This window comes from Thermobia domestica, chromosome 13 (genome assembly GCF_964235325.1).
Source record: "Thermobia domestica chromosome 13, izTheDome1.hap1.1, whole genome shotgun sequence".
Taxonomy (NCBI): domain Eukaryota; kingdom Metazoa; phylum Arthropoda; class Insecta; order Zygentoma; family Lepismatidae; genus Thermobia; species Thermobia domestica.
The window spans coordinates 46,868,173-46,881,875 of NC_137466.1; the positions used below are offsets into that span (position 1 = coordinate 46,868,173).

The following is a 13,703-nucleotide window of genomic DNA, read 5'->3' on the forward strand; positions in this document are numbered from 1 at the left end:
TCCAAAACGATACAAAGTCAAATTTTGCTTATCATAACTTATGATAGCTCTATGTTTTTCTAAGAAATCCGCACCAACCAAAGGACCATAATCAAAATTCGGGATTATCCTTAAAACGTGAGTAAAACATCTGTTCCCAAGGAAAATTTTCAACAAGGCAATTTCGCATACTTGAATGCTTTTTCCCGTAACTCCCTTCAATCTGGTGTTAACACGAAGACGTCTTGCGTTCTTCGGAACTAGATTCTCCCCGAGACAACTTATTTGGCTACCAGAATCTATCATCATCTTAACTTGCTGACCATCTAAAAGAGCCTAAACTTGTAATAAGTCGTTAGAAGATACAATGGAGACTATAACACACTTTCGAGCAGATTCGTCCGTCATCTACTTTGTTTTTGAGTTTAAAGACGCCCTACAGTACCGTGCAATATGGTTAGGCATGTTGCATTTATAACAGACAATAGGACCCTTACTAGGAGTCGAACCCTGGGTCTGTGAAGAAGATTGCGTGGAAGAACCTGAATTGTTTTTATTATTGTTGTTATTGTTATTGTTTTTACGGTTTTGACGATTATCACTTCTCTCGTTATTACCCTGACCTACATTCCTTTGCTGACTTTTCCTATTTTGTGCATGATCGCTACCTTGATTTTCATCATTTGAGGTTAACGCGGATATTTAAAGAGTAATTTTTGCTAATTGCTGTTGTAAGTCATTCATTTGATCATTAATTGCCTTAGTCTGTTCTTTCTGTGCTGTAGCTGACTGCACAAAATTCTCTTGCCTATAAAGCGGACTTTGAACTGCTGACTCTGCACTTCTACATAACTGACTATCAACTTGGCTTGGCGGGAGCACTGACGAATGCAAGACCGCAGATTTCTTTTTAAAGAATTTTTCCAACTCCTTTCTCTTGAGTAATAGCCGAGTCTTTTCTTCCACTACTAAATCACCCAATAACGCAGCTACCGTATTATTTTCTTTGCGAATAACGACCTTGAAAAAGTCGAGAAATAACCCTTCTATGATCAGTTGTATCTGCTTTTTCTTCGGCGCGTTAGGATCTGCTCTGAGAATGAGATGCTGTTTTGCACATACATAATCAAGAACTGACTCATCATCGCCCTGTTCCCGTCCTCGCATTTGGGCCTCTGTCAACTGAGGAACCAAATTATCTTGAAACGCTGTTATTAATGCTTGCTTAAATTGCTCATATGACATCTGAGCAAAATCCGGCTTTTTCTCCATAGATGTAAACCATGATTCGCCCGGACCTCTGAGCAAATTCCCAAGTACTAGCTTCCGTCTCATCCCATCCCAACCATTAATGTCAGCAATAGGTTCATACTTTCGCACAAAACGTTCCACGTCTTCTCCTAACCTAGCGTAGAAAGGTTCTGGTCGTACTATGGTATTAAAAATAGGCAACGGTTGGTTATCGCCTCCTGACACCATGTCTAAAATGGGCTTCTCAACGGTAACTTCTAAAGAATCGGGTGTAATATCGGATAAGACCTCAGAAAACTCTTTTTTCGAAGCTGGTCTAAATAGTTTCTGGTAAACTTAGGCGATACAGGGGACGAACAAGCCGCGGGATCGAAATAAATCGTGTCACTAAGATTTAAGAAGTCATCACCCGGTACTAAAAATTCGTCAACAAGACGTTGCAACATATACACAAAAAATGCACTAAAATGGGCACTACTTTAACGAAATACAGAGTATATATATATAACTACTTAAGTCTAAATTACACATGCAAAAACTTAGAGGGAGGAAGAGAGATAACAGGAAGTCTTAAAGCACAAGAGATATTTGAGGCTTCTCCAACACTCTTCAAAGGATTGAAGAAAAAAAACAAATCTTGCGAATAAGAAAAAAGGAAACTAATAACTTTTGAGTAGCGAAACACGGAGAGGGTGGGGGAGGGGTAGCGGTGGTGAAAATGATTATAAAAAAAACTTAATTGAAAAGTTGCAAAGAAGAAACCAGTATATCCACCATTTTACGGGGGGATAGAGGAACAATTACTGATAAAAGATCAGTATCTCCGCCATTTTACGGAGGAAAAATAGAGGAACAATTACTGAGAAAAGACCAGCATCTCCGCCATTTTACGGGTGCTTAATTTGAAAAGAATTTTCAAAGAAAGCTGTGTCGTCAAGGAGAGATTCTTGGGATGTTGCTCAAGGGTAGAACGGGTCCTGGGACCGGACGACACCCGTCTGATTTTAAGAGAAATAAAAATAAGAATTTTAGGTTTTTTGAAGAGAGAAACAGAGTGGGCAGGTGAGAGGTGAGGAAAAGAAGGGAAGAAATCTGATGTCACAGTATCTGTAGCTTCATCTTCTCTGCTGGGCTTCCTGTTATCCTCCTGTTGTTCATCCGATGTTCTGTATGTCGAAAACCAAATTATAGACTGTTCGGTTCGTTTTCTAAGTCACTCTCGGAGTGCCCAATTGACTGCCGTGCACTCCCCGGACCGACTCCGTTGACAGCCTTTCGACAACTTCGCGACTAAGTCCTAAGATGACTCCGAAGACTGACTCTCGACAGACTCTGGAGACTAACTTCGATAACCGACTCCAAAGACTCCAAGCGACTCCAAAGGCTCCGTGTCACTCCGCAAATTGACTCCGTGAAAAACTCCCCGTTTCCGGGTTGGAGAGAGTATTTAAAGACGAAGATCTGCTGGTAACCCTGCTTACTCCAGGCTCGTGTAGATGAGATGTTTTCGTCTCAACAGGTACTCATGACGTCAGAGATGGACAGATAGTTGGGAAAGGAGCTCTCTCAGCTTTATTACATAAAATACACATTGATATAATACATTATATAACATAAACAAACACTTCCACAATTTAGCTACGGAAACACAAAATTACGGAAGAAAAACATTGACTAAATTCTCAGATATAAATGAATTTCATTAACTAAGACTTCCGAACAACTAGCGTTCTTTGACACATAAGAAATAGTTTTATGTAATTAGGAAGAAAAAGAACAATAGTCTCACAACACCGATGATAAGTCTTAAAGAATATCATGTTTCTTATACAAACAATAAATGATTTTGTGGGAGATCAACGAAAGTCAATAAATAATGAATATTAGTCTCTTCACAGTTATGAGGTTTGATGATACACTGAATTTGATTTCTTACTGTAGAATGGTTGCAGATTCCGTAACGCATTCATTTTAACATTGAAGCTTAATAGTTGTAAACATTCACCACATTCCAATAGGCCAGTTACAATTTTGTACAAAAATAAATGATCTGTTAATTCTCTCCTTAATTCTAATGTGTCACAGGTAAATTCGTTAACTAAATTATTATAAGAAATATATTCTTTACATGAAGATATTTTATATTTCTTGTAATACATGTGTCGCAAAAACTTAATTTGAATTCTTTCAATTTTCTTAATGTAATATTGGTAAGAAGGATTCCATACCACGCTTGCGTACTCTAATCTACCTTCTTACATAACTACTAAATAGCTTGAATGCAGTTTGAATATTATTTAAATCTTTAGAATTTCGTAGCACAAAACAAAGTATTTTATAAGATTCATTACCTATTTTTTCAATATGTAATTCATAAGTAAGTTTGTTGTTTAGCCATATACCTAAACCTTTAGTAAAATTTACTCTGGTTAATGTTTCACGATTCATAACATATTCATGGGTTTATGAAGTAAATTGCCTTGAAAATGTACAAATTAAGCGTTTCTTTACATTAAAATTAAGTTTAACTTGCAGCGACCATATGTTACTTTTCTTCTTATAAATTTTAAAGTCGTCAGCAAGTAAAAGATATTTTGAGAAGTTAATAGCACGTGGTAAGTCATTTATAAATAATAGAAAAAAACAATGGTCCTAAATTGGATCTCTGTGATACACCTAAATTTCCATTGAACATAAAAGAGTATAATTGCTTATACACTACAAACTTCTTCCGATTGCTTAAGTAAGAAGAAATTAATTTTAGCAATCCATAAGAAAAACCAAAATTAGACAACTTTTGAAGCAAAATGATATGATCTAATTTGTCAAATGCTTTATCAAAATCAATGTACATGGCATCTACACAGTAACTATCATTGAAAGAATCAGATATAAATTGAGTAAATGTGACCAAGTTTGTAATAGTACATCTTTTCGGATAAAAGCCACGTTGACAGGTTGATATATAAGATTTAACATGCTCAAAAATTTTCCGTTATAAAATTTCTCAAATGTTTTCCAAGGAACAGATATAAATGAAATCGTTCGATATTTTTTTACTTCACATAGACTGCCCGACATGAAAATAGGTACAATTTTACTAATTTTCCAAATATCTGGAAATTTCAAGATGCTATTGTGTGTATATATATAAAAGAGGAACACGAAGAATTTCCCCACATGCTTTAAATATATAAGTAGGTATATCATCATAACCACTCACTTTACTTGATTTAATTTTTTTTACATATATCTCGTAATCTTCTTTTAGTTTTAGCAGAAATATTTAAACAGTGTGTTGTTTCATGATAACTCTGTTCAGGAATTACATAAGACGAACAACCAGGAGAATAATCGCTTTTAAAATGATCTACAAAAGAATCCACAATTTCTTTTACTGGAATTAAGCAAGTTACCTTCACAAGTCATCTGATTCTGTTTCCTGTTATCCCTCTTTTTATTATTTATGAAACTCCAAAATCTTTTTGGGTTCTCAAATATATTATTTTCTACCTTACTAACGTATAATTAGTAAGATCTGCTTATCACACTTTTCAACTTTTTGCGTCATTCAACAAATTTGAGCAAATTAAAACTGGAATGATTCCATTTTCTTCTAAAATATTCTTTCTGTTTTATAAGATTTATTATCTCGGCTTAAACCAACATGGATAAGATCTTTTATTTATTTTTCATTTAGAAACATTCTTATTAATTACAGCGTCAAGTTTCCTATAAGAGTAATTTAGTGAATCATTCGGGTTATCATATTGACATATCTGACTGCAATCTATTTTTTGTAGATCCTTATACAAATTGTAAAAGTCAGCTTTACAATAGTTAAAAATAATAGTTGGATTAAACTTTGTAACTGTTTAGGTGTAATACAGAATGCGATTAATAACGGATGTAAGTCCTCAGTTACTAATGAAGAATTATTCCTAGTAATATCAATATCTTTTAAATTTGTTAATAATAAATCTAATGTTCTTCCATTACTATTCCTTATATTATTGTATGATTGAAGATTAAACAAAGACAAAAAGTTTGCAAGCATCACACAAATATGACCTCCAGTCATAAGATTATAGCTGGAATCACTAATAGAGAGTATGTTAACATCGCCTACTATAATTATATTGTAGAACTGAAAATTAGTGACCTCAAATTTTCTAAATAATAATAATAATACGTTTCAATTCTTGTGTTAGAGGGAAAGTATACTGATACAATAATATAAGTACTACTTCCTGTTATAACTTTAATACAGACAATTTGTACATGTTCAATATTTATCCTAATTTCTTGCACTTGAAACTTTTAATTACTGGTATAAGTGAACCTCCTCCCATTTTATTTGGTCTATCTTATCAAAAACAATATATATATATATATATATATATATATATATATATCACCAATGAATTCACTATAAAATACACTATTAATTAGTGCTGTCGAATTTTTGTGACATTTGCGGTTTTCGGTTTTGAGAAAACCGGTTTTCTGAAAACCGAAAACCGCGGTTTTCAAAACCTAAACCGCAAAACGGTTTTCAAAACCGAAAACGCAACTGCGGTTTTCGAAACCGAAACCGCAAAAACAAATTTCCAAACGGAAACCGCAAAAGCTCTTTTCGAAAGCGAAAGCCGCCCGAAACCGTGTTTGCGGTTTTATAAGCGAAACCATGTTTGTCCTTTTTAAAGCAGAAACAATGTTTGCTGTTTTTAATTACACCGTTTACCAATATTGTGAAAGCATGTATCGATCGAGACGATTGTATTGATTTATGTGTGTGTTTTAACTTTTTTTATTTGCTCCAAGACTATTACGATAATATGTGCAGCACTGTGCGAAAGGGATAGTTTGATGGCTGTACAAGTCACAGCTAAATTAGGGTTGCCATATTTTAAAATCAGAAAAGTGGCGGGTTCTAAACCGTACGGACTGATGTGAACTTGTGTGTTACAAATACTGACCTGGGATCCTTCGCATTTTTTTTTTTTTTTTTAGTTTTTCTTTGATGACACTTCCAATGTACTTTTCGCCTGCAGGGAAGCAAACTGGACCCCATCTGATTTTCATATATTTTGTAAATTAGACCACGAAGAACACGAATCTGAAGGAATTTTGACATTTCGAATGTCGGAACTCGAGATATTCGAACATAAAGTGATCATGGAAACAAACTGGACCCCACCTGATTTTTATATATTTTGTAGACCACGAGGAACACGAATCTGAAGGAATTTTGACATTCCAAATTTCGGAACTCCAGATGTTCGAACATAAATTGACCACGGAAGCAAAAAGGACCCCATTTGATTTTTATATATTTTGTATACTAACCAAAATGAGCAATAATCTGAAGGAATTTTGACATTCCGACTTCCCGAACTCGAGATACTAGAACTTACACAGTAGTTTTATATAGTATGTATAAAAGTGAAGAAAAAAGTTCTGTCGCTTTTTGACCTATCACCTTAGAGCATCGATATGTCACCTAAGACGTACCTGGAAGATCAAAAATAGTATCCATCAGTATCAACGATCTTCTGCCAACATTCGGGATGGGCATGGATTCCTTCGCGGTAAAACTTGGTTTGCCGTGAAGAGAAGAAGGTATCAAGTGCATTTTGCATCTCTACTACGGAGTTGAACTGGAGTTCTCTAAGGTAAGTACCCAAGGAATGGAATAGGTGATAATCGGACGGTGCAATATCCGGGAAGTATGGTGGATGCAAGTGTTTCCCATCCAGAGAAGAAGGTATCAAGTGAATTTTGCACCTCTACTACGGAGTTGAACTGGAGTTCTCTAAGGTAAGTGCCCAAGGAATGGAATAGGTGATAATCGGACGGTGCAATATCCGGGAAGTATGGTGGATGCAATAGTGTTTCCCATCCAAGGCGTAGGATGGTGTCCCGGGTCATTCTACCCATGTGGGGCTTAGCATTGTCCCGTAATGGGAGAACGACTTAGCGATTGAGAAGTGCTGGCTCCAGGCTTTTGAGTTTTTCTTGAACACGGCGCAACTTGCTACAGTACACAGTCGCATTGATGTTCTACTCTGACCAGCCGGTAGCAGTTCCCGATGCACGATACCGCGAGCAGTCCACCAAACACACAGGAGGACTTTCTGCTGCATTACTGATTTCAGCTGTTTTGAAACCGGTTCACGGGATTTTAACCAATGATGACGACGCCGTTGAACTTCGCACAGGACCCACTTCTCATCATATGTCAACATCCTGTCCAGAAATGGTTTTTCCTCAGACGAATCAGCAAAGAAACACAGGTGTCTGCTCGCGTAGCCTTCTGGATTGGAGTAAAAGTCATGTTGGACACATAGACTCAACTTGTACTGCTTCCCAAGTTGATGGAGGTGCTGCTGAATGATTTCTTCACTCACATTGAATGTTAGCCCCAGTTCCTCACATGTCTCTCCACTGTTCGCCTCAATTGCTACCTGAAGATCTTAATTTTGTATGTGTGTTGGTCTTCCGGCACGTGGTGCGTCTTTTGTGGGTGTTTTGTCACCGTTCTTAAACTTTCTAAACCACCCTTGCACTGTCTGCGTAATCACGACACCCTCACGAAAGGCCTGAGATATCTTCCACCCCACTGCAGTGGTGTTTGACCCAAGTTTGAACTCGTACAGCATACACACCCTTATGACGCTCTGTGGAGGTTCCATATTCACTTTGTCCTTACACAAGTTCACGTTGTAACTGAACCGCTACAAGTAGGTACAATCTTGGATATACCCACACCAATATCTGACTTTCGCCTTTTCTCCATTCGCATTCAACTCACGGTGTGAGAACAAATTGAACACAGACCTCCACAAAAAGCGACAGAACTTTATTCTTTACCTTTACATATCTCACAGGACATAATATGTTTCGTATAGAGAATATAGTGTTTTTTTTTTTTTCATATAAATACATAGCGTCTTAAACTTTAAGTTTTAATATCTCGAGTTCCGGAAGTCGGAATATCAAAACTCCTTCAGATTCGTGTTCCTCGTGGTCTACTTTACAAAATATATAAAAATCAGGTGGGGTTCAGTTTGCTTCGGTGGTCATTTTATATTCGAATATCTCGAGTTCCGAAATTCGAAATGTCAAAATGCCTTCATATGCGTGTTCCCCGTGGTCTACTTTACAAAATATATAAAAATCAGGTAGGGTCCAGTTTGCTTCCCTGCAGCCTACTTTTCAAACGAAACAGTTTTCCAGTGTGTACATTTTGCTTCAAACTGAGTTCTGCCCTGGCTAACATACGTAAATTCGCATCTATAATAGTCTTTAAAGTTCCACTTCAAATTGTCGTTCGGCATTCTTGAAGGCATGAATAATTCAAGTATGTTTGTCACAACATCTACATTTGTATAGAACTTCCAATACATTACATTAAAAACACATGAACTACACAAAGAAAACCATTCTGCATTAGAGCAGATCTCTTATTAATAAATGTACCTGCACACGCGCACTGTTCAGATAGCCCACAGTCTGAGCCTGAGCGCGAGTCTAAATTTAACTCAATCGCGATTGAGATTGTCAGAGGTGTGGCGGTTTACGTTGAATATACCACCACTTTATCAACTAAGTCGTCTTAGATTTTTCTCCAATCCCAAAAATCGGGTGGTTTTTCGTGATTAAGATATGTTTAAGCGGGGAACGAATATAGAACCTGAAAATCGGGTGGTACCCGTTAAAATAGGGTAATATGACAACACTAAGCTAAATAGAAAATAAGGTATATCCCTATTTAAGATCACTCTATATGCAACTCATAAAATCAATTTGAAATCTCATCCACTTAGACTGAGATCTTTCATTTATCATTACTCTTTCACCTTGTTTTTTAAAAATAGTACTGCCACTCTTTCTTTTCTTAACAAAAAAAAAACCTCTTCCCTTTCTTAAAAAAAAAATGAATGAATGAAAATTTAGATCGCAATACACAATTTTATTGTTGACTTGTTGCCACTTCGATAAATGTGAATGTTGTGGTTTTGCATGTGTTGACTAGTTTCTTATCGCAAGTCCCAGACACCTGCAATAGTTCATACGTGACGGAAGCACCGATCATGTTTTATTCTGTATTTTTTAACTTCCCAATAATGATAGCCGTGCCTCTTTATGAGAAATTGTAACTTATTTTTTTTATTCTGCCAACTGTAAAAGTATACTCAACAAGAATTTCCCTACACTTTGAGACATGTTAAGAAAAAAATTTATTCTTTCCCCTCTGCAAATTTTCACCATTTTTTCCCTACACCGAGGGAAGTTTCCCTCCATCTGGCAACTGTGAGACGAAGTGGGGAAAGATTCTTAGCTGTTTTCTCGTCGTTACTTGATATTAGTGCTGTCGAATTACTGTGACATTTGCAGTTTTCGGTTTTTAAGAAAACCGGTTTTCTGTAAACCGAAAACCGCAAAACCGGTTTTCTGAAAACCGAAACCGCAAAAGCTGTTTTCAAAAACGAAACCACAAAAACGGTTTCCAAAACCGACATTTCGGTTTTATGAAATTTCACTTTTTCAAAAACCGGTTTTCGATTTTTCAAAAACCGATTTTCGATTTTTCAAAAACCGATTTCGACAGCACTACTATTAATCAACCACGTTTCTGTCAATACAATGAAATCATAGTTTTCTGTTAAAATACTAGTATATATTTCATTTAATTTAGTATTAATTCCTGGTACATTCTTGTAACATATTGAAATCACTCTATCATTATTACTCATAAATTATATTAGTGTTCGAATATCCTCTACTGTACGAAGTGTATAAATTACAGAGTCATCTGCTATTTTTCTCAACTTTATATTACCAGAAAAATCGACTCACAAATACTCGTAATTTTTCTCTTTAAATTTTCCGTGCCTCACTGAATACCATTTTCCTTGCGGAGAGACATTGATTTACGTAAATATGTCCCCCTGTCGTTAACCTTCCTTCTATGTAAAAACATATCTTTATCTATTCTTCTTACAAATTTAACAATTATATTAGCAGCATCGTGACCTCGATGTTTTTTTTACTCCGTGGCACGCATTAATCATGGTGTCATTAATATCTAAGTCTAGAGCACGACCTATATTTTTTTTTACACTAGTTAATATGTCTTCATTTGGTAGCTCAGGGACGCCGCACACTTCCAACGTGTTACGTCGTCCGTATTGATCCAACTCATCAATTTGTAAGTTCATTTTAACTATTTGTTTTTGCAACCTTAAATTTTCACTTTTTAAATTATCGATAGTTTCCTGCTTTTAACAGTTCACTTTGATTTTTGAGAAGCTTCGAGTTTTCATCTAATTTTTCATGTGCTAAGTTTAACGACTTTCCCAATTCTCCTCCGACTTCCTTGTTCGCTTTTTTTCAAATCACTAATTTCTTCTTTAATAGATAACAATAACTGATAAATTTCAAGTTACGAAGGACAGTGTGTTGTATTCACTAGTAACTTGTCACTATCTATACTAGAACGCCTAGCTCTGTCGCAATTATCGCAACGCCAAGCTTGATCATTCGGTCGATGAAATTTAATATTATCTTCAGAGAGATTAACACAAGTATCATGATATATGTTTTTACAATCTTTGCATTTTTTTCAGATTCAGTTCCTGCCTGAGAACAGCTTTGAGACATTTATTGCAAACTCCCATATTTAACAATAAATTTCTTAATACTTAACAAAAAGTTCGAAAACTTGCTCCTAATCCGTATTTTATTAATAAAAACTGGGAAATCCCATGTTAACCATATTTAATAAAAAATGTTTTGTGTGTCATAGATACTTTTTATAGTCCATTATAATCTACAGTACTAATAGTTCACTTGACACTAAATTATATTCAATAGCGGATATTTCTTCTACATTAATATACAAAAATTTGCGGAGCACAAGTCACCTTCACTCTACCATGACGGGAACACATTCTACTATTCATATATATATATATAATGTATAAATAAAACTTTACTTACCGAAAACAAAGAAGTTTCAGCACGGGTGAAAAGGGCCAAGACACATGTGAAATGTGAAGAAAGCGAACCTGTCAATACATAAGGCATTTCTTGTATTCTTTAACATTTTCCGTCCGAGTGTGCTAGGATGCATAGGCCCGGTATAGAGTTCCAATGGAGAACGATTCAGAGTACGATACTTTATTGCAAACACTATCGACGATGCTCACAGCAAACACACTTCTGATTAGTGATGAATTCAATAGATCTTCAATACCACTTCTTTTTAATGATACCTGAAACTAATAATAATGAGAAAATTACCTGTCTGTAAATAACGTTAATTCCTAATAATTAACAGTGGCCAATCCGTTAAGTTTGCCTGTGTTTATTTAAAAATGGATAAGGCATGAATGTACTTAGCTTTTTATTACTAAGACAATGGGCTATTTGAATATTAATAAGGTTGTAATCTCTTATGTAAAATCTATAACTATTTCTTTCATGACAACCAAAAGTATTTAGTAACTACATAACATGAGCACAGTATATAAACTGAAACTAGTTGTTACTGCTTACTTTTAGAACTGTGCAATATTTAACAAGTTTTAACATCAACGAACATAAATCATATATAGATTTGAGCATTATTTGTGCAGCCGTAAGTTAGTTGATGTATGAACTACTAATAATAGTAATAGTACGTAATAATTAGCATAAATGCAAGTAGATCTGTCTGAGTACAGGGTAGTGATAAGGGGTACCATGACGCACATAGCGTCATGTGAAATTTTTTGGGAGGCAGGGATAGAAATATCTCAACTAATTTGATTTTCCGTTTAAAATTATTTTACAATGTGATTTAAAATTAAGAATAATGCATTGCAGCTACTTCGTATCTTCTCTAATGAGTATGATTAAAACTATTCACGGGAGATAGTGCTTGATTTGAGGAAGGGGTGGAATTATATACTCGTCACTTCAAACATATTCTCAAATTCTGTTTCAATGCACTGCCAAGTTTTGGTAAATTTTATTAAAGGTAATAAACCATTAAGTGTGAAACTTCCGTAAATTAGGAGGGAGGGAGGGTCAGTCTGCATAGGAGTACAGAAATATTCACTGAAAATTAATTATTATGACTATTCGTGGAAGAAATGTCCTGGAGTATTTCATACTGTAATCCCTTTTGTGAATAGTAGAAACTATCCACAGGTAGTATTCGAATTACCGAAACTCTTGTAGAACTCGATGGCCCCAATAAGTAGAGATACGATTTTGTTGTAAATAAGAATTCGTAATTTCGTTATGAAAATATACGTAAAACGGGATAAAGTCGGTGAATTAAAGTTCAAATGTAAGAACACTATTTTCCTTGGTAATTACAATTAGTTACCTTTCATTTCACCTTAATTTCCACTCAATAATGATAATGACATGAGCTCATGCATGACTATATTAAACAATATTTTAGTTTTTTTAAAAAATAATACTAATCATCCTCATTGAATAAATTTATCATTTAAAGAAAAAAAGTCACACACAAAACATTTATAGGAAAAAATAGCTTTAGTGTTCAGTTTACTTATGAAAATAACGTAAGCATTGTTTCTATGTTTTCTGGTGTTAAATTTGTTCTTTTGTAGGTAAGTATGTCGTTGTAAGGAATCTCTCTCCATGTCAACACTCGAAACTGATATGCACATTAGCTGGAGGCACTTTCCAGCGATTTTTGAATGCTCATCTAACACCACTCAATACTCCTTCCACACTATCCACTTCACCAGTAGATACAGTTTGGAGCTCATTTTGTAACTACATGTAAAATTTGAAATATTCATGGTGGTCTGTTTTCCCAAAGATGTTAATTTTCATTACATTGCAAGAAAACGATCACGTTTCGCAAGTTTGAGCTGGGGAAGATGAAATGATGATACTGTCTTAAAAATCCTACCAGCTGGATCCTTTTAAATCATGTTTGTTGCTGCACGTCACCCCAACTTCCTTGAACTTCTTTTCAGACTCTTTTTTTCTCCACTCAACTCAGTTTTGTTTTTCTTCCTTAAACATAAGTTGTGCCACAAGATTATATTCGGACATTGGAATAACTTTATGGCCAAAGGAACGTTGAAATTTTCGAAGCACGTTATCAAGTCATGCTCTCTCGAAACATGTGATTTTCGGTTGCTTTGCGTTGCAGCCATGAAAGGAGAGTGAGGGCTGGTGCTAGACTTCAAACAGACCTGTATTTTATTGTGGTAGACATGACAAACCAGTAGCGTTTACTTACGGTGAAGTATGCAGAAGGGAGAAATAATGGTAATGAATAAATAGTAAAAGAGTCGAAAAATTGTCACTTTTGCGTAAATTTCGTGGAATATCGAGAATTGCTGCAGATTTCGCTAGATTCAACAGAATTTTGCGTTTAGTCGGGAGCGTCATATGACCTAACAAATAGTGAAAAATATATATTTTACGGAATAAACATT

The 13,703-nt window shown here is 35.3% G+C and overlaps 2 protein-coding genes across 3 annotated transcripts in view; one reads left to right on the forward strand and one right to left on the reverse strand.

Annotated features, from left to right (window-relative positions):
- LOC145668129 (atrial natriuretic peptide receptor 1) overlaps nt 1-13,703 on the forward strand; it is a 2,711,550-nt gene that overhangs the window by 588,225 nt on the left and 2,109,622 nt on the right. The window lies entirely within an intron of this gene.
- The window catches only part of LOC145669060 (testis-specific serine/threonine-protein kinase 4-like), a 110,956-nt gene that overhangs the window by 51,805 nt on the left and 45,448 nt on the right, over nt 1-13,703 (reverse strand). The window contains exon 9 of the mRNA XM_081737420.1: nt 11,236-11,516. The gene's annotated coding sequence lies outside the window, so the exon portion shown is untranslated. The remainder of the gene's footprint in view (nt 1-11,235; nt 11,517-13,703) is intronic.